Source organism: Dipodomys spectabilis, unplaced genomic scaffold, assembly GCF_019054845.1.
Source record: "Dipodomys spectabilis isolate Male_0828 unplaced genomic scaffold, ASM1905484v1 ptg000118l, whole genome shotgun sequence".
NCBI classification, from domain to species: Eukaryota; Metazoa; Chordata; class Mammalia; order Rodentia; family Heteromyidae; genus Dipodomys; species Dipodomys spectabilis.
Genome location: NW_024870795.1, coordinates 1,140,053 through 1,158,324, shown reverse-complemented (window position 1 = coordinate 1,158,324; position 18,272 = coordinate 1,140,053). Strand labels below are relative to the sequence as shown.

Below are 18,272 nucleotides of genomic sequence, written 5' to 3'. Positions count from 1 at the left end.
GGTCTGCCCCGATTTGACCTGCAGAACCTGATCGTACCATCTTGTTCTGGTCCTGGCAGAGCGGCCGCCCTCTCCCTACCTGCCCTGTGCTTGGCCAAGTGGAACCAGAGAACACTGGCAGGAACTATTCTGGGCCCCGGAGGCTGCAGTTGGAGACACAGTGCCATCTAGTGGAAAGAAGGAAAACAGCCTCGTTGCTCTTTTGTTTTTGCAGGTTTTTTAATTAGTGGGAAGCCATTGAAGTGGACTGATCCCCACACAAACCCAGAGAAGGAAATGAATTTCCTGAATATCATGCAGCCAGAGGCCCTGACACTATACACCTTCATGATCTGAGTTTAGGTTCCGCATTCTTGATACCATTATTCTACAGTAAACATGAGGTGAAAGCTTTCTGATTTTGGTTGAGTACCACTTTAGCTCTTTGCTGCGATAGACATGGGCATATTCTTGGTTTGATGGCTAAAGAAGAGATGGAAGCCAGGCACAGTAGCTTATGACTGTAATCCCTCTCACTCAGGAGGTGGAGATAGGGAGGCTTGTGGTATGGGGCCAGCCGAGGCAAGACCTCCCACTGTATAGAACAAGCTAGGCATGCTGCGAGCACCTCTCATCCTTGGTGTGTGGTGGGAGAGGGGAGTGGAGGAAGAAAGATTTGGTCTGCAGCTGGTCTTGGGGGGAAAAAGCAGGAGACCCTATATGAAAAGCAATTAAAGCATACAAGGGCTAGAGGCCCAAAGGAAGAATGCTTGCCTAGCAAATATGAGGCCCAGAGTTCATACCTCAGTATGAAGAAGAAGGAGAAGGAGAAGGAAGAGGAGGAGGGGGAGGGGGAGGGGAGGGGGAGGGGGAGGGGGAGGAGGTAAAGGGAAGAGAGAGGGAGAGAGGGGAAGGGGAGGAAGAATCAGTCTACTACTAGTCTATAGAGTTGTCTTGGCTTGGCTCTGGGTGATGGGTGCAGAGTTCTCTACTGTGTATCACCTGCCAAGAGGCTCTAGGAAGATGAACCTATGTGAGAGGCTTGGGTTAGGGACCAATAGTCATCACTGAGGTCTATCTGTGTCTAAGGGCAAGAAAGGAAAGAGCGGTGGGCAGACAGCCCTGCTTACAGAAAACTTGAAGCCTCTAGGGTCAGTCCTACCTTCTCCTACTGCTTGGAAACCCCTGCAACTCCGAGTTCCTGATTCCCAAGCGCATAGCTGTCCAGATCACAGGGAAGGAGTGGAGACAGCACCCCTGTTTGCTGCTCTCTGGAGACAGCATGGCCTTGATTAAACTACCACAAGGAACTGCTCAGCACTGGAACTTTTCAGCAATCTGTGGCTGAAAGGCCTGGCGCTGAGTAGATGATTATCTGCAATTGGGAAGGAGACTGCACACTGCATTATTCAGTGTCAGTGCAGGGAAAGGTGAGCCAGTACCTTGTTCATTCCTTCAAAGCAAAATCTACAACGCTGGCTCCAACATATGACTGTGCTTTGGGACATGTTTTAGACTAGTTTCTTGAGGGTATTTGTAAACAGCAAAGAATTTCTCAGCTATAGTCTCTTCCTTCAGAGGCCTAGCCTGCCCAGGACTCCCAGAATGTCATCCCAATCTTTGCAGAGATTGCTTACAGAGCCTAAAGCTATAAAATCCTTTTATTTTATTTTATTTTTTAAACTGATCAGGAGCTGGGCACCGGCAGCTTATGCCTGTAATCCTAGCTACTCAGGGGGCTGAGATCTGAGGATCACGGTTCAAAGCCAGCCTGGGCTGGAAAGTCCATGAGACTCTTATCTCCAATTAACCAATAGAAAACCAGAAGTGGCACTGTGGTTCAACCTGTAGAGCACTTGCCCTGAGCTGAAGAGCGCAGGGACAGCACCCAAGCCCAAAATTCAAGCCCCACGACCAACAACAACAACAAAAAACTGATTCGGATAGGGGTGCAAAACTCAGTGGTAGAGCACTTGTCTAGCATGTATGAGGCCCTGGATTTGATTCTTAGTACCTGAAAAAAGTTTCAGAGCTGAGGATGTGGTTTAGTGGTAGAACACTTGTCTGACATCCTCAGTAACACGATATCTATCTATCTGTCTGTCTGTCTATCCATCAGTCCGTCCATCTATTTGCCAGTCTGTCTGTCCATCCTTTAAAAAAATCAGAATAAAAAGCTGATTAGAATTCAGAGAACTTTTAATACCCTTAGCTTTTCTGTCCTGGAGAATCTGACTCAGGAACGTTTGTGGGCTGGAATGTCTTAAACTGGCCAAAACTGGGCAAAACCTTTAGTGCTTGAAGCCCTGGCTGAGTCACAGTACAGCCTCACACGGCCTGGTTTGCCCCCAGCAAAATGTTCTCTACGTTCTTCAGACAACAGAACCTGCTGCCAAGAGCCTCCAGATAGAAAGCCTACCCAGGCAGGTTTTGTTGTACTTGCTTCTACCACCTGTCCACACTTACTGCCCACTCTCTGAAATCTACTCTCCTTGGTACTCTTGGTCAAAAGTGAGTTTTATAACAGTGTCCAGGAGTGGGTTGAAATGTAGATGTCCACACACATCCCGGCAAAGAAGTTATGAAGAATATCATCAGGGTGCTGACCCCATTGCCCCACAGAGGCTGTATAATGAGGCTTCATGTCTAACCAGAGGTTTGGCACCAAATGCATCACAGTGGTATCTGGCGGTGAATCAGAAAAGCCACCATGTCCTGAAATCTCTGTGATCACTCATCAGAAGAACTCTCTGACAAGCCTTTTTCCTCTCCATTCTGGAAGGCCTCCTGCTTGTATTACTCACTGTCCTGACCTAGCTCTCCCTCCCCAGCCATACCTCCAGGAGTCCTTCTTCCTTCCACCCTGGTCTGGATCTTGAGGCTAGGGGTGGGCATTATCCGTGCACATTGGTTGGCCTTGACCTTCCCCCACCCCCATCCCTACATTGGTACAACCTGAGCTGTGATGAGCAGCTCCCCTCCCCACAGTGTGAAATCCAAACTGTGATTGGCCTGTAAGAGAAGCCCTGGAGAACAGGTGCAGACCAGAGCCCCAAGATCTCCTGAACATACCTCACATCTACTGTGCCTTAAAGTGGAAGGAAGGGTAAAAGGAGCATTCATTTTCTCCCTAGACCATATTTATTTAGCTCTTTCTATGTGCCAGCTGCTTTCTGAGGCACTTGGGATATCACATGGAGAAAATCAATTTTAAAAAGATCCCTGCTCACATGGTGCTGTAGAGGTCACACCATCATTTGTGTCATGAGTGGAGACCACCTGGGCAGGGGAATCGGGAAGTCTGACCCCATCCAGACATTGATGAAGAGGCTGGACCCCGTCAAAGGGAAGGCCTCTCCGCTAAGACCTTCCCCCATTGCCGTATATACTATAGAGTCATTGGCTTCTCAGTGGAGAGCAGAGAACTCTCCTGCGTCGTCTTAAGTGAGACATTCAAGCAATGCTCTCTCTATCTTCACCATTCTCTTCTGCTTGGATGATTCTTTGCTCTTAAGAAAGAAGGGAGAGCCCTCTCCACTGGGGCTCACCCACCTGCCTTCCCCTCTAGTTCCTGAAGATCTTCTCTTCCCCATCTGTATGGGCTCACAAATGTTGTACTAAGAACAGCTAAATGACTCTTTCTTTAGGGTGGCTTTTGTGGGTAGGATGCCTCCTTGGGGCCGCTGGATGCCTTTGGGGGAGTGTCTTCCCTCTTGAGCATGCTCAAGGAAGCCATAGACAGATCACAAGGAACGGGTCAGTCTAGTTGGTACAACAGAACCCCTGGAAACCAATTAACAGCCTGAAAACCCAGAGAAAAGAACTATGGCCAGAGAACAGGCACCCTGTGGTAGACAATTACCAGTGTGGACAGGCATAGCAATGTAGGTCAGCTCTCAGTCAGGAAATAGTTTTACAGGTGCAAAATGTGGCTGTCTTTTGGAAGTAAAATCTAGGTAAAGGTTTGTTTTCTATATTTGGGCAGATGACCACCTGGTTGTCCTGCAACTCCCCTTGCTTTCTGAGACGGCTGGCTTTGCCCTCTCACTCCACCCCCAAGACAAACACCAAACCAGCTGACTGAACCCTTCTAACTTTGACCTTCTGGTTGCTGACCCGGAGAGGAGGCTAGTTCCTGCTTCATGGGCTGGCTTCCAGGTGGTATGCTAGTGTCACATGCCTCCATCTGTAACAGGACTTTAGGCACTGCCATGCTAGATTCTTTGTTTTCTACATTTGATATGTTTTTGTTTTTGTTTTGAGAGTCCATATCTATGCATTCAGGGCTCTTTGGCAGAGATTTAGTCAGAGAAAAGGAGATCTTGGGGTTAGAGCTGGTTGGTTGTGAAATCTAGTTCCACAGGCCTTTTGGTGAGCAGGTGAGGTCTCAGATGAGTAAGAACACTGTGACCTTCAGTGTCTTCACTTGGCTCTGGGCAGGCTCTGAAGTTTTCTCACCTTTATTCTCTCTCTTTACTCCTCTGTCCTTCTGGGGGAAGTGTTAACATCTGTGCCTTGGAGATAAGGAAATTGAGGCTCAAGGGGGCTAGTATTCTCTGAACTTGTGCACGACAGCCAAGACTCAACAGGGGCTCTGAACACTAGTTTGTGGCTCCTTCCCATGCAGTGGTGTGTTTATGTTGTCCTCTCACCCAGCCCTGGACAGATGGGGCAGTTGTTATGGAAACAAATTCCTGGGGTCGAGCAGCCAACATTACTCTGGAAGATGTACGGGCTTCATAGTAAGTCTTAGGAGGTTGGTTCTGAAGCACTATTTCATAGAGGCACTTGGCCTGCTAGATGCCACCTTCTCTGAGAGGCTGGAGGCACAGGACCCTGGCAGACATTTAGTCTATGTAATTCTTCACTTGGCCTCAAGGTGACTTTGTGTCTCCTAAACACGCATGGCTCCCCAGGGATACAAGCTGCCAGTTGGAAGCCTTCTTGGGTTCCCTTCTTGGGTCAGCACTGGGGTGTATTTGGGCACCCAAGGATTATCTTTCTTGGTCACAGAGTTTAGATTCTGGATTCTTTTTTTTTTTTTTGTCGGTCGTGGGGCTTGAACTCTGGGCCTGGGCGCTGTCCCTCAGCTCTTCAGCTCAAGGCGAGCGCTCTACCACTTGAGCTACAGCGCCACTTCCGGTTTTCTGGTGGTTTATTGGAGATAGGAGTCTCATGGTCTTTCTTGCCTGGGCTGGCTTTGAACCGCGATCCTCAGATCTCAGCCTCCTGAGTAGCTAGGATTACAGGCGTGAGCCACCAGCGCCCGGCTTAGCTTCTGGATTCTATGGGCATAATAGTGGATTTTCCCCCAGGTCCTTTCTGCAGCCACTGGGGTACTTTTCCTGGCATAAAGTTCTAGAAGTGCTGGGGTCTGCCTGCTGGTTTTTACATAAAGGAACAGAGACTTATCATCCCCTGCTTAAGTGTACAAACTTCTGTCCATGAAAAACACCTGCTCACAGCAAATCATATCCCATTTCTCAAAATGGTCCATGAGAACATTTGCAAAAGTCGTCATTTGCCAGTTGAGTCATCTTCCTGAGTGAATTACAGAGAATCCCGCCTTGATTCATGTCTGACCAGCCGGGCCCAGCTGTAGCTCACCCTGCCCTTACCCCTTAGCTCCCGCCCCCACCCCCAAAAATTGTTCCACGCAATAAATTCTTGACACAAGTCTACTTTCAAGGTATCCTCTAGGCCTCATTACAGAGGGGCAAATGCTAGGGGTGAAGGAACTCATTGTGTGTCTGCAGGAGTTCAATGTCTTTTCTAAACCAGGAACTGAGAAGTGTGACTAATGAGCACATTGCAAAAGCTACAGACCACCTCATTAAATGTGAGAGCCATTCCCCAGGCTGGGTAGACACAGGGATCCTCAAAGAAAAGCCACCTCATCAATTAATGAGGAGCAGTGAAAAAAAAAGTAAGGCAAATATTCAATAGACATTTCTGGTAGACAAAGCACATGTACCAAAAGCATTTAAAATAACATTCCCGATTTCTGATGGGTTGGGGAGGGCCACCCCCCCCCCCTTACATGGTGTTTCTCCAGGCCCTCTGGTTTCAAGGAGTGCCAACTACTGAATCAGGGTTCTAGTGCTTCTCAGTTGTCCCTCCCTTCGGGTCCTTCTGGTCCTTCTAGATCCACCACTAATGCTGTTGTACAGTCACAAGAAAGCTCCTGGCTCAGTGCCCGCTGCCCAGCCAGCAATGGGGGACTTTGCTGCTCTGTGTTCTAATACATCACTAGGGGAGGAAATGCATGCCGTGACACGAGCCCAGAAACGCAGGCAGAGTCAGGCCAAACTGTTAACTTTCTGATCACTGCAGAAGGTCAGCTCTGGAGGAGAGCTTGTCTCCTAAGGGCTGAGCCATCCATTTCCCAGGGGGCTGACAGTCTGCTTGTGCTAAGGTAGCAGTGCCAGCATTCTCCCGCTGGGCTGCTGATGCAGAAGTTCCGGGGTGTCCTGTAGGAGGCGCTGTGCTAGTTGCCTAGCGGGCGTGACTGAGACCAGGCCTGTGGCACAGCAGCCTCGGCTTCAGCTCTCTCTGTACCTTTCTCCCCCACGCCACCCCTCCACCACATCCAGTCAGTCTCACCTTCCCCCACCCATCATGTGACCTCCAGACAAGAAAGACCAAATTCGGATGTGGGCCATGATATGCCTGTGTTTAATAATTTCGGCCAGCTCCCTTCATCTCCACAGTCAAGTCTACCCACCTCAGCATGACCTTCAGAGTCCCGAGCATCTCATCTAATGCTGTCCAGGAAGGCCTTTCCTGCCTCCAAGCTTAGTGCCTGTTCTTCATGCTGCCTGGGAAACTCCTGCTTCGTGTTAGGACTCAGCTGCAGGTGACACTCCCCCAACCCTGGTAGCTTCCTACTGAAACCTTGAGGGTACTTTAGGTACTTAGCCACAGCTCTGATACAAACACTGAGCTCCAGGGCAGATCTGAATCTCCTAGGCCTAGTCTGCAGCTTGAGGGCAATGAACATTTAGTCTTTATTGACTGGAGCTCCACATGTAATGCCCTGTTTCCCAGCAAGTGTTTCTAAAGGTCTGACTTGATGGATAAAAGAATTTTATTTTTGCAGGGTGCCAGTGGCTCATGCCTGTAATCTTAGTATTGAGGAAACTGAGATTTGAGGATCATTATTCAAAGCCAGCCAAGGCAGGAAAGTCTGTGAGAGTCTTATCTCTAGTTAACTAGCAAAAAGCTAGAAGGCACCAGCCTGGAGCAAAAACAAAAGCCAAGGGACAGTACCTAGAATCTGAGTTCAAGCTCTAGTACTGGTGTGCACTTACATGCCTGCACCCACATGCATGCACCCGCATGCACACACATACAAGAATTTCATTTTTTTGTCTGTGGCCTGAGAAATACAATCCAGTTGGGCAGGTGGGAGGCAGTTTGGGAGTTGCCATTCCCTATTCCCCTGTGCTCTCTAGCTCTGAGGGAGACCCAGGGGGGTCGGCTGCCCTTCATCCTCCTTACCTCCATCTCTACTCTTCTGTGAGCAGAAGCCCCTGCCCAGTGAGGGCCAGAGTGTCTCCTGCCATTTGAGAACCTGGGCCTTGCCCCACACTGCTGTGGGGCTGCGCAGGCTCAGCTCCTGCCGGGCAGTGTGGCCTGGCCTTGAAAAACCCTCCTCAAGATCTGTCATCTGCTGTCTGTTTCAGCCGCCTTCAAAGACTCATTCTGAATCGTTTAACCCATGAGGATTGTGTAATTGATTATTAGGAGCTGGTAAACACCGTTAAGAGGCTCATTATTTTTGTAATAGTCCAATAGAGAAGCACACAAAGACTTGGAACTGAAATGTCCTCTGAATGCTGCAGCAGGGTTCTCAGCCAGAGGTGGGAGCCCAGGGCCTCCTAGTCACCCCCAGGTTTTCTCACACCCGTGGCACTGATGCTGCTGCCCCTCTGTCCCACTGTTGTAAAATGGCCCTCCTTATTCTTTGCCACCTCTGCCCTGCTGTAGGCACTGAGCAGGGTTTTGCATCAGAGACTACTAGTGGTTGTATGACTCTGCAGACCTCTACTTCCTCATCTACAAACTGGAGGTAAGACCTCTGCCTCCAAAGAACACCTTGAAGATAAACAAGATTCCATTTATACAGTTCCTGAGAGATAGCCACACACCATTAGTTCCATTCTCTGTCCTCAGTTCGGCTAGAAATCCAGTCCAGGTTCTATGGAAGTAGCTATTGCCTGTTGTGGCCATTTGATGCAAGGTCATGCCAGAACCCTGAGGCCTTGGGCCTTTCCTCCTCTTTCTATTGCCGGCCAAAAGCTCTACCCACAGATGCTTGGTAGCAGTGGGCTCCACACTGCCATGGTGCAGTTATGTCTCCAACAACTGTTTGCAGAGCACCTATCTTGGGTATAGGCAAAGTATCAATAAAAAGGGGTGAGGTGGGGAGATGAGATGTTGTCCAATTGCTGGAAGTTCTAGAATGTGGTTAGAGTATCTATGAGCCTCTCTTGCTCACCTGGCCCCAGGTGTAAAAGGTGCAGAAACCTGGTCCCAGACAGGCTGGGTAGCGGGCCATGTCAGAGCATTTTTGTGCATAAAATTCTAAGGATGTGCTTGAGTTTAACAAAAGCTTCAGTTACAGGCCAGGGAGATTCCACAGTCGCAGTGGGCTGTGGAGTCGTGGAGTGGAAAGGGCCCTGATTGCCTGGCTTCCATCCTCATCAGCTGGGAAACACATAAGCTATCCTTGTGATAAGGTTCCATTTCTCTTTTGGGGTAGATCCAATGACAGAGCTCAGAGCAGTACTCCCAAAATGTGTTTACCCAGCGTCTGCAGTGCGATGATAGTTCTGCCCCAGGTCTAGTCCCTGAGCCTAGGTCCCAGTGTTTTCATTTGGCAATATGGCCTCTCAGGGGACCTGAGCATGAGTCATTGATTACAGAGAGGGCCCTGTTTCCCCTGCTCACTGGGCTTCTGTTCTCATGAAAGTGTAAAGCAGTTAGAGAACAGGAACCTACCTGTGTGTACAACTCCTTGCTGGGAAGAATCTATTATCTCTATTAGGGTAATGAGAGGCCTGCCCTGAAATATGTGCAGAAGGATCGCAGCAGATGGGCTGAATTAATCTCTGTTTGCCAGCTCCACACGGAGCACTGCAAGGAGCTTTGAAACCATGCCAAGCTCTTCAGGGCCATGTCGCTGTGAACCTGCTGAAGGGCTTGGCTGACCCAGGTCACCTAAGTTAGTTTCATGCCTGTGATGCTGAGCTCTGCCTTGCACTTTGGAAAGCAGGATCTTTAACCATTTTATTGGGTCTGAGGTTGGCACCAACCATGCCTGAGTCCACTGCTAGGCACCAGGAGGGCTGAACAATGACTTGATCATAGGCTGGCACTGAAGGGTGTAATAGCCTTGTGGGAGAGGCCATCTGTGTCCTGGTTCTCAGATGTAGCTTTTCCCTTGGCTGGCTCTCTCTTGAACCCTTGTATCTCTGTGCCTACTCCCCCCACCCTCCCTGCCCAACCACCATTATCCTCAGATCTGTTATTCTAATCCACCATGCAATTGGTTTACTCATTCCATTTACTGGGCACCTGTCACGTGCAGTTTGAGCACTAGACATGCTCAGTGAGGAAAAGACAGTTATGCCAATCCATGATGGAGCATTCCGCTTTCTGTGTGTCCTCTGCCTTCTTGAGCAAGGAGCTTCTTGAGAACAGCAAGCCCATCTTCAGCTGTCTTCATTTCTGTATGCACGCCCCCTCCCCCCAATTCCACCCCAGCACTGGCACACAAAGCAGAGGCTCAGCTGCTATCTACAGAGCAAGTGAAGGGGAGAAATGACACAATATAAGATAGATAGTTACTAAAATAAAGGCGAGCATGCATACATATTTTTACAGATGCCAAAACATCCCCACACATAACTATCTCGCCTTCCCGAAGGGAAGCAATTGTTTCTGTTTGTGGTGAGGAAAACTGAGGCTTGCAGAAAGTGTGACCCATTCCAGACATTGAACGTGGGATTCCCACTCCCTTTCTATTCCACAGAAGAGTATTTCCTTTATAAAAAGCTTGGAGGAGTTGTTGACATGGGAAGGGAAAGACTACCAGGGAGGGTGGAGGCTGACCATGGGGAGGCAGAAGTCCTAGGCAGGTCCGGAAGGTAAGAGGAAAAGAATCATGGCTCTCAGAGGTGACCTTAAAGTGACCGAGAGTAGTCCAGTTCTTAGCCTGGCTGATCTTTAGTGATCCCTCGGGTGTTTCTAAAAGAATGGTATCAAGGGTCCGGGCTTGGCTATTTTAATTCAGAGTTAAACAGACAGACCTAGTAGAAACTTTCCAGTGTCTTTTGGAGTCTGAGACAATCCCTTCACCCCTTGCCTTTTTGTAATTCTTTCTAGTATTTGGAAATGAAATGGCCTCTAGTTTGCTAGACAGCCGCTCTATCCTTTGAGCTATGTCTCCAGCCCTTCTTGTTCTTTTTTTTTTTTTTTTTTAAATTTAAGCCTCACAAGTCGCTGGGGTGACAGATACACACCACTGTGCCCAGCTATTGGTTTTACTTGGACTGGACTTGAACTTCATCCTCTTGATCTCTACCTCTAGAATAGCTGGGACTATAGATATGAGCCACAGATGCCTTGATAAGACCCCCTTTTAAAGTTCCCTGGTAAAAGACAAATTTTACCTATTGGACATGGGCTTAGAATGAAAAAGCCATTTGGTCTGTATTTCTGGCTATACAAGTCAAGTGTTACTTTTCTCCACCTATAGAAACCACGTGTTTATTGGTGACCATCCTTTCCCCCCACAGCTTGCAGTCTAGCTCTTGTCTGCCTGCTGCATCCCCACCCCTATTTTTCATACTGGTCTTCCAGCTCCTCTTCCTGAACATGGAAAGACAGCCTCTTGGGTTGCCTACATGTCTACATTGATTTGTTCCCTCTGGACAAGAAAGTCTGTGGCTCAGATCTTGAACTTCTTGGAAAATGAGATTGAAGAATCTAGACAGTTTGGAGCCAATCCTTTCGCTGGCCAGCCTGGTCAGGAGTGATTTGAGCAGTGTAGCATAATCAGAAGAGCAAGGATGAAGTCCAGGAGCATTTGCAGCAAGCAGGGGTAACTCCCCAATGGCCCTTTTCTAGAATATGAGGCAATGGGGGCGAATACTCTCTGCAGAGCAGACTGATTTCCAGGACTCTCAGATTGCCCTTTGTCTTCATCTGCCTCTCACATTCCCTCTCCACTCTTTTTTTAAAATTCACATTTTAAAAAGCAGTAGAAGACAGTGGCTTGGTAGCTGTGGTCCTCAGACTGAAAGTTAATGGCTTTGGCTCCTGTGAAGCTGAATGCTCAGACCTGAGATAAAAGACGGCTTATCACTGATGAATAGAATTATTGTTTGTCACATTGGGCTTAGTTTCAAGTTTTTGTCAGGTGAGATAAAGGACTACTTACCATCCAGGCCGATTTCTTCATTCTTCACGTGGTTTCCCTGCTTCCCCTCCCCCCCCCCCCCCCCCCTTTGATTGGAAGGAAATTCTTTGAGAGCAGAAAGCAGTCTGGCCTGTTATGTTCTATGGCTGGTGTGTGTGTGTGTGTGTGTGTGTGTGTGTGTGTGTGTGTGTGTGTGTGTGTGTGTGTGTGTGTGTGTGTGTGTGTGTGTGTGTGTGTGTGTGTGTGTGTCCAGTTAGTTGGTCAAATGAAAACATTCTGTAAGATTGAATTCATTAAAATCCAACATACAAAACCTGACATGGTAGTACCCATCTGTAATCCCATTCTTCTAATACTGAAATAAAATCCAGCATACATGTAGCTCAAGACCATATATCTTTTTTTTTTTTTTTGCTGGTCGTGGGACCTGAACTCTGGGCCTGGGCGATGTCCCTCAACTCTTCAGCTCAAGGCCAGCGACCTACCACTTGAGCCACAGCACCACTTCCAGCTTTTTCTGCTTATGTGGTGCTAAGGAATTGAACCCAGGGCCTCATGCATGCAAGGCAAGCACTCTACCACTGAGCCACCTTCCCAGCCCCGACTATGTATCTTTTGAACAGTGTTTACCAGTAGTAAGTACAAAGCAATTACCCTCTTGGCCTCCAGCAGTTCCTAATTTTCTTGGCCTCCATCACAATACAATATCCCTGGTTATGATAAGAAAGTAGTCATACCTTCAGTTTTCTCTTTTAGTATTAACAAGATGTGTAAAATATGAATATTTAATAGCCATCCATGACATGAAAGGAAGAAAAGTTTAGTTTTTGTTGTTGTTTTGTTTTGTTCTGGTATTGCGGCTTGAATTCAGTGTGTACACTATCCCCCAGTGTTTTCACTGAAGGCTAATACTCTGCTACTTGAACCACAGCTCCACTTCTGGCTTTTTGGCAGTTAATTGGAGATAAGAATCTCATGGATTTTCCTGCTCAGACTGACTTTGAACTGTGTCCTCACATCTCAGCCTTCTGAGTAGCTAGGATTACATACAAGCATAAGCCACCAGTGCCTGGAAAAGATTTAACTTTTATTTTCAATAAAAAGAGACAGTTATAAAAAGCACTTATCTCAAAGTAGGTGCTACTGTTGTTGCTTTGCCCTGCAATCTTTTGAAAAGTAAAATCCTTAAATGTTTCATATGACATTTCAATCCTATTCCTAGACATCTGTCCTAAAGAAGTCATTCAAAAGATACAAAAAAAAAAACCCTATATAAATGAAGACTAACTTTGACGTCCATGCTAAAAAATTGGAAATATGAAATGTTCCATAAAAAGGAAGAGAAAAGAATAATTACAGGACTGCAACATGTTGAAATATTACTCACTCTTAAAATAATTATGAAGACTGTAGGAATTTGGGGGAGAAAAGAATATAAAACTGTTTGCTAGGATTACAAATGTTAAAAATATGCCTGTGTGTGCCTATTGGCAAGAAAGTGATGTACAACAAAAATTTAATCTCTAAGGATAAAACCATATATGCCAAGATATTTAAAAAACTGTTATCTCTAACTAAAATGATTATGGTTTCCTTTTCCTCTTCACTCTTCTGTTTTCCAAGTTTTGCCTTCGGAAACAACATGTATTTTGTTTTGGAGGCAGGGTATAATGGATTCTGTATGAAGAGAGCCTTTATGGCCTGGAAAAAATAATGTATGATGATTATGCTTATTATGGGCTAGCATTGACTTTAAGACTATTTTTATAATAGAGTGACTTTTTTTAAGTAAAGTATATTTCCAGAAGATAACACTTGTTAGGATCTCTGTAGCTACCTGCTCACTAGTCTCGGTCTTTGGCTTGAATTTTTCTGGTGGCTTCTCCTCCCCTTCCTCCCTCTCCTCCCATCCCTTCTTCTCTCTTTCATCCGTTGCCTTTTTTTCATCATATTAGCATGTTATTGGGCCCTAGTGCTCTGCTTAGCATGTAACCAGATGACAATGCCAATCTCTGTCCCTCTCTGCGACAGCTCTCTCCTCCCACGCTTCGCCCTCACCGGCCACTGGCCTTCACTCTATTGGACTAGATTACATCCCCCCCACCCCCAACCCCATCCCTGAGCTCTTAGCATCCCTTCTGTGGCAATGCTCTTCCCCACACGTAGCCATCAGTGGACTGCCCTCTCTTCTCCCGTTCACTTGGATGTTCCTTGGCCATCCTTCCCCTGCTCTAGCTCTCCAGACCCTCTGATCCCTCTCAGCTATTCTGTGTTCCATTATCCGCTTCCTCCCCATTATGCATTCCATAGTATGTATATCGTATGCTTTCTGGGTCCCCCAACTAAATGTAACTTCTATGAAAACTTTGAGGGAGGAGCTGTTCTATTCACTGTGAGTCTAGCATGTGCCTGTTGTGTGGGTACTTAATTATACTTGCTGAATTAATGTTATTACAGGTGACTTCGATATGTTCAATATGATGAAGGCCTTACTGAGAAGTGAATTAAGAGTAGAAGAGCCAGGGGTGCTGAGGTCTAGGTACAGGAAGCCCCTTCAGAGTCTCTGTGAGTTTAGACACCAGGGTCTTCAGGGCAATCTCTGGGTTGGCATCACTGCATCCCAGGGCTGGGTACAAACCCAGGTGTCAGCAGATGTTTTCTGGCTAGACCTCCCAGTTGGGAAGGAGGAAGTGATGTCATTCTTCTGGGATTTGTCTGCCGGTGGTAGGTGGTTTCTGTTAACATGGGCTTGGCTTGGGAAGACCCAGGGCTGTCTATCAGGAGTACTCAACAGCCAGGATAGCACCAGGACATTCATATCTCCTGTTCCAAAGGACACATGGCAGAGAGGGACAGTGCTCTGTTGCTCACTACAAGTACCAAGGCTCCACAGCACACTCCCCTCAATATAAAGAACAAGTGAATATGAAAGTAAGCCCCCGGGACCATCATTCCTGTGGTCACTAGATCTTCCCAAGAAAAAACATCCCCAGTCAGATGCTGGATTCAAATACATTGAATGAGGATGGAAGAAAAGGAGGAGAGAGGGATAAATGATCACTCTCTCACTGGAACAAGGACATCTTAGCAGCAGCCTTGGCCTGTCATCATATCCCTAGAGTTAGATGGTAACTCATTTTAACTTGTACCTAAATGCTGAATGAATCAGCGACCTTTTTAGTTGTATTGGATTCTCAATGAAAGCAGCAAGTTAGCCTTGATTTTTGTCTCCATACATTTTGTTCCTAAACAATTAACTTCCTTCATTTGAACATTTGCTGCCAGCCCGTGTTTGCCCCTCTACCAGCCATATGTTTTCCTGCTGTCATAACTGTTGGCTAGTGTGTTGTTGAAACTGTCCACACTGGCAGTACTGTTCAAGCCAGGTCTACTTGGGCACTTCTCATCTAGTCAAGCCATACCCCTTTTTGCCTTTTCCCTAAAGAGGAGAATATATACAGAATCTACCCACCTCTCTTGATTTCTATGACTGCAACCCTGTCTTGAGTCACCATCAATCAACTTCTGTCTTCCAGGATGGTGTTGGCAGCCTCTAGAGTCTACTCAGCCCAGCAGCTTGGTGCCCCTTCTGACAAGGACAAGCTGAATAAGTTTTGATTTTTTTTTTTTTACCCACTGACATTTGTTACATCTGTTATTCAGTCTCTTAGGGTAGAATTTAGGTGTGCCCAGAAACACCTGGAGATTTGTTCCTCCACTCAGGCTGTGCAGGAGGGCTGCTGGTTCCTGCGTTGTTTGGATGTAGAGGAATGGAGGAATGACAGAGAAGGCTAGTAGGAACTTTCCTTTCCCGATAAAATTGAGAAAGGAAAATGGCATGTCACCAATGTGGACAAAAAAATAAAACATCCTCATTTATATTTATACCGTGAGATGCTGTCTTTCGTGTTGAGGACTGAATCACCAAAGTCTGCTATACTTTGCCAGCTTCCCCACGGTGGCTCGGACCTCCCTGTGACTTTCAGAGAGGCCGGCTGGGGTCTGGCTAGATGTGAGATGAAGAAGTTCCTGAACTGTCAGTGTCACTGTGGTATATTGCCTTTGACCAGGAAATCAGATATTCCTGCTTAATTCCAGGATGCCTTCAAAACCCATGCCAAAGCAAACTAGTTTTCTTAATGATGGTTTAGAAGATAGAAAAGCACATCCTCTTAGCACATAAAAATGTCATCCAAAGCTGGGCACCAGTGGCTCATGACTAATCTTAACTACTCAGGAGACTGAGATCTGAGTATCATGGTTTGAAGCCAGCTCAGGTGGGAAATTCTGTGAGACTCTTCTCTCCAAGTAAGCAGCTAAAAAAGCCAGAAGTGGAGCTGTGGATCAAGTGGTAGCATTGAACACAAAAATAACACAAAAGCTTAGAGACAGTACCCAGGCCGAGTTCAAGGCCCAGGAATGACACAAACACACCAAAATGGCATCCCAAATATGCCCCCAAAGGATTGGAAACTAAGCACTCTTTCATCTCAGTTTGTCATGAAAACTTCAATATAAAAATTAGAAATTTATTATTTGACATTAGAAACTTATTTGAAATAGCCAATAAAAAGCAAACTTGTGATACTGGCATTCTGTCACTCATCTTTAACGTTCTGTGTTGGAATGGACTTCGTTTCTCTGTGAGGCATTTTATATGGGGCTCTATGGTAACTCTTGGCCTATAGTCATTTGTCCACAGGCCATCTCTTTGGCAGGAACTGCCCTGGCCTTGGTGGCTGTTTACTGAATCCCAGGTACTTTCAGGGTGAAGACTGTTGTGTCAAAACCACCTGCCATCTGTTGGTGCCATTTTCTTTTTTTGGATTCTAAATGATGAGTCACTTATTTCTCCTGCTGCTCTTCCTGCTGCCAAGACTAATTTACCTATTGGGCTTTATTGGGGACTATGTCATGATGCTTTGTCCCATGCCAAGTTCGTGTCTGCACAATCCTCTGAGTGCCATCACTGGGAGAGGTGGATGAGCATCTCCTTCAGGAAAAGTGAGATCTCGTGTGATACAGTGTGGGCCTCACCCTGGGATATGGCAGCAGCCATGGACATCACTAGGCTCCAGTGGGAAGTTCAGTGGTGGTCTCATCTTTCTTCCTGGGACACCCATGCATGGCACCATATGTGGCCCAGGGGAGGCTTTCGGTGACCATTGGTTACACACATCACTAAGATCTATGACCACAAAATGAGCAAGGCTAGCCTCCCCAGGGCCACCAAAAGTAGCATGCAGACCCAGCTGAGCCCCTTAGGGCAAGGTGCTAGTTGGTATTGCCACATGCACAGAGCCACCAAGATCCTCAGAATTCTGGCATCGTCTGTTCTTGCTTTCAAAAACTGGAAGTTAGGAACAATTGATATAAGCAAGGATGCAAGTTGGAAACGCAGCAATCGGGGTGGGGTGGGGTGGGGCGGGGCTGAGGAGGAGGTCCCACTGTATCTGAAGTGTGTGGGGGAGGAGGACTTGGCTCTGACAGTAGAACTAGTACTTTCCCAGGGAAAAACAAAGGAGACTTCTGCCTGTTGGGGTGGTGGCCGAAGGCTTAGGCTAAATAAAATACAAGATACACTTCTCCACAGCATGTCTCACACAAATCAGTTTTAATTGCTTGTATTTTGTCTAAAAAAATTATGATGGTTCAAATCTAGTATTCTTCACATATCCTAAAATATTTCTACGCTCATGCCTTCCTTTTGTTCTGCCACCACAAAATGCTAAGCTAAATACCAATAGCAAACCCCAATATGCACAACATTCTAACTCTGGCTAGGTACTGGTGACTCATGCCTGTAATTCTAGCTATTCAGGAGGCTGAGATTGTAAGGATTGTTGTGGTTCAAAGCCGGCCCAGGTAGAAAAGTCTACAAGACTCCATCTCTAATTAACTAGCAAAATCCCCAACTGGAGTCTGATGACTGGAGACATGGCTCTGGTAGTAGAGTGCCAGACATAAGCAAAAAAGCCTAATGAAAACAACAAGGTCCTGAGTTCAAGTCCTGATATCAGGAATAAAAACAAAAGATTCTAGTCTTGTCAACCAAGTGTTCTAAAGCTTTCCAGGCTGGAGAAATTACCAAGTTGTAGGTGAGTGGGCTTTTATTCTTACCATAGAGCAGGTAAGGTTTTATGGGAGGCTCCTCCCTAGCCTCTGAGATCAGAGGCTGAGTTTTGTATCTTTGTGGGAGATGAAGATCCTGTGTTGTAGGCTCTAGGATCGACTCACTGGCCTTCTTGCCACAGTCAGGGACTGAAAGAAGTGGCCAGTTGCCTGGGCCTGTCCAGGGCCCTGCCAGGCCTAGCTGACCTTTCTAATCAGAGGAGCTGTTGACTAGACCAGGTTGGCATTAAGGCATTTGGCAAACATTTCAGAGAGGACCCAGGATAGAGTGATCTATGTGGGGTGGGCCACAGGGGACAAGACAAGCTGGTCTCAAGTGTGGTTGCAGAGGACAGGGTAAATTTCTAACCACTGGCCTTCTCTGCTCTAGGATGCCCTTGTCATGTGCTTCTGGAACGCCTGCTTCCTACCTCCGGTGTGCGCCTAGGAGGTGGGGGTATGTACTGGTCCCCAGGATTGTGTGAAGGCTGTGCCCTGTGGGATAAGGTGCCCAAGTCTACTCTGCATGAGGATTGGGCCATAGAGGGTTCCAGATGAGTTGTGGGAGTCCGGCTGAATCTGCAGTTCTAGAGAACTTTGGCAAACTATCCACATTCCCGCCTCAGAGGCACAGACAACACTTGACAGTCTTCAGGGCAGTCAGACTAAGTGATCCAATGCCAGTCTGCCAGCTGTGTGGCCATGGTCTCAGCAGAGGCACCGCAGAGCAGCTCCCGCAAGGTGCCTGCCTTGCCCT

At 47.0% G+C, this 18,272-nt stretch overlaps 1 protein-coding gene across 1 annotated transcript in view; it reads left to right on the top strand.

The window, feature by feature from the left end:
* Positions 1-18,272, top strand: part of Pla2g2c (phospholipase A2 group IIC) — a 68,333-nt gene that overhangs the window by 25,362 nt on the left and 24,699 nt on the right. The gene's annotated exons all lie outside the window — the stretch shown is intronic.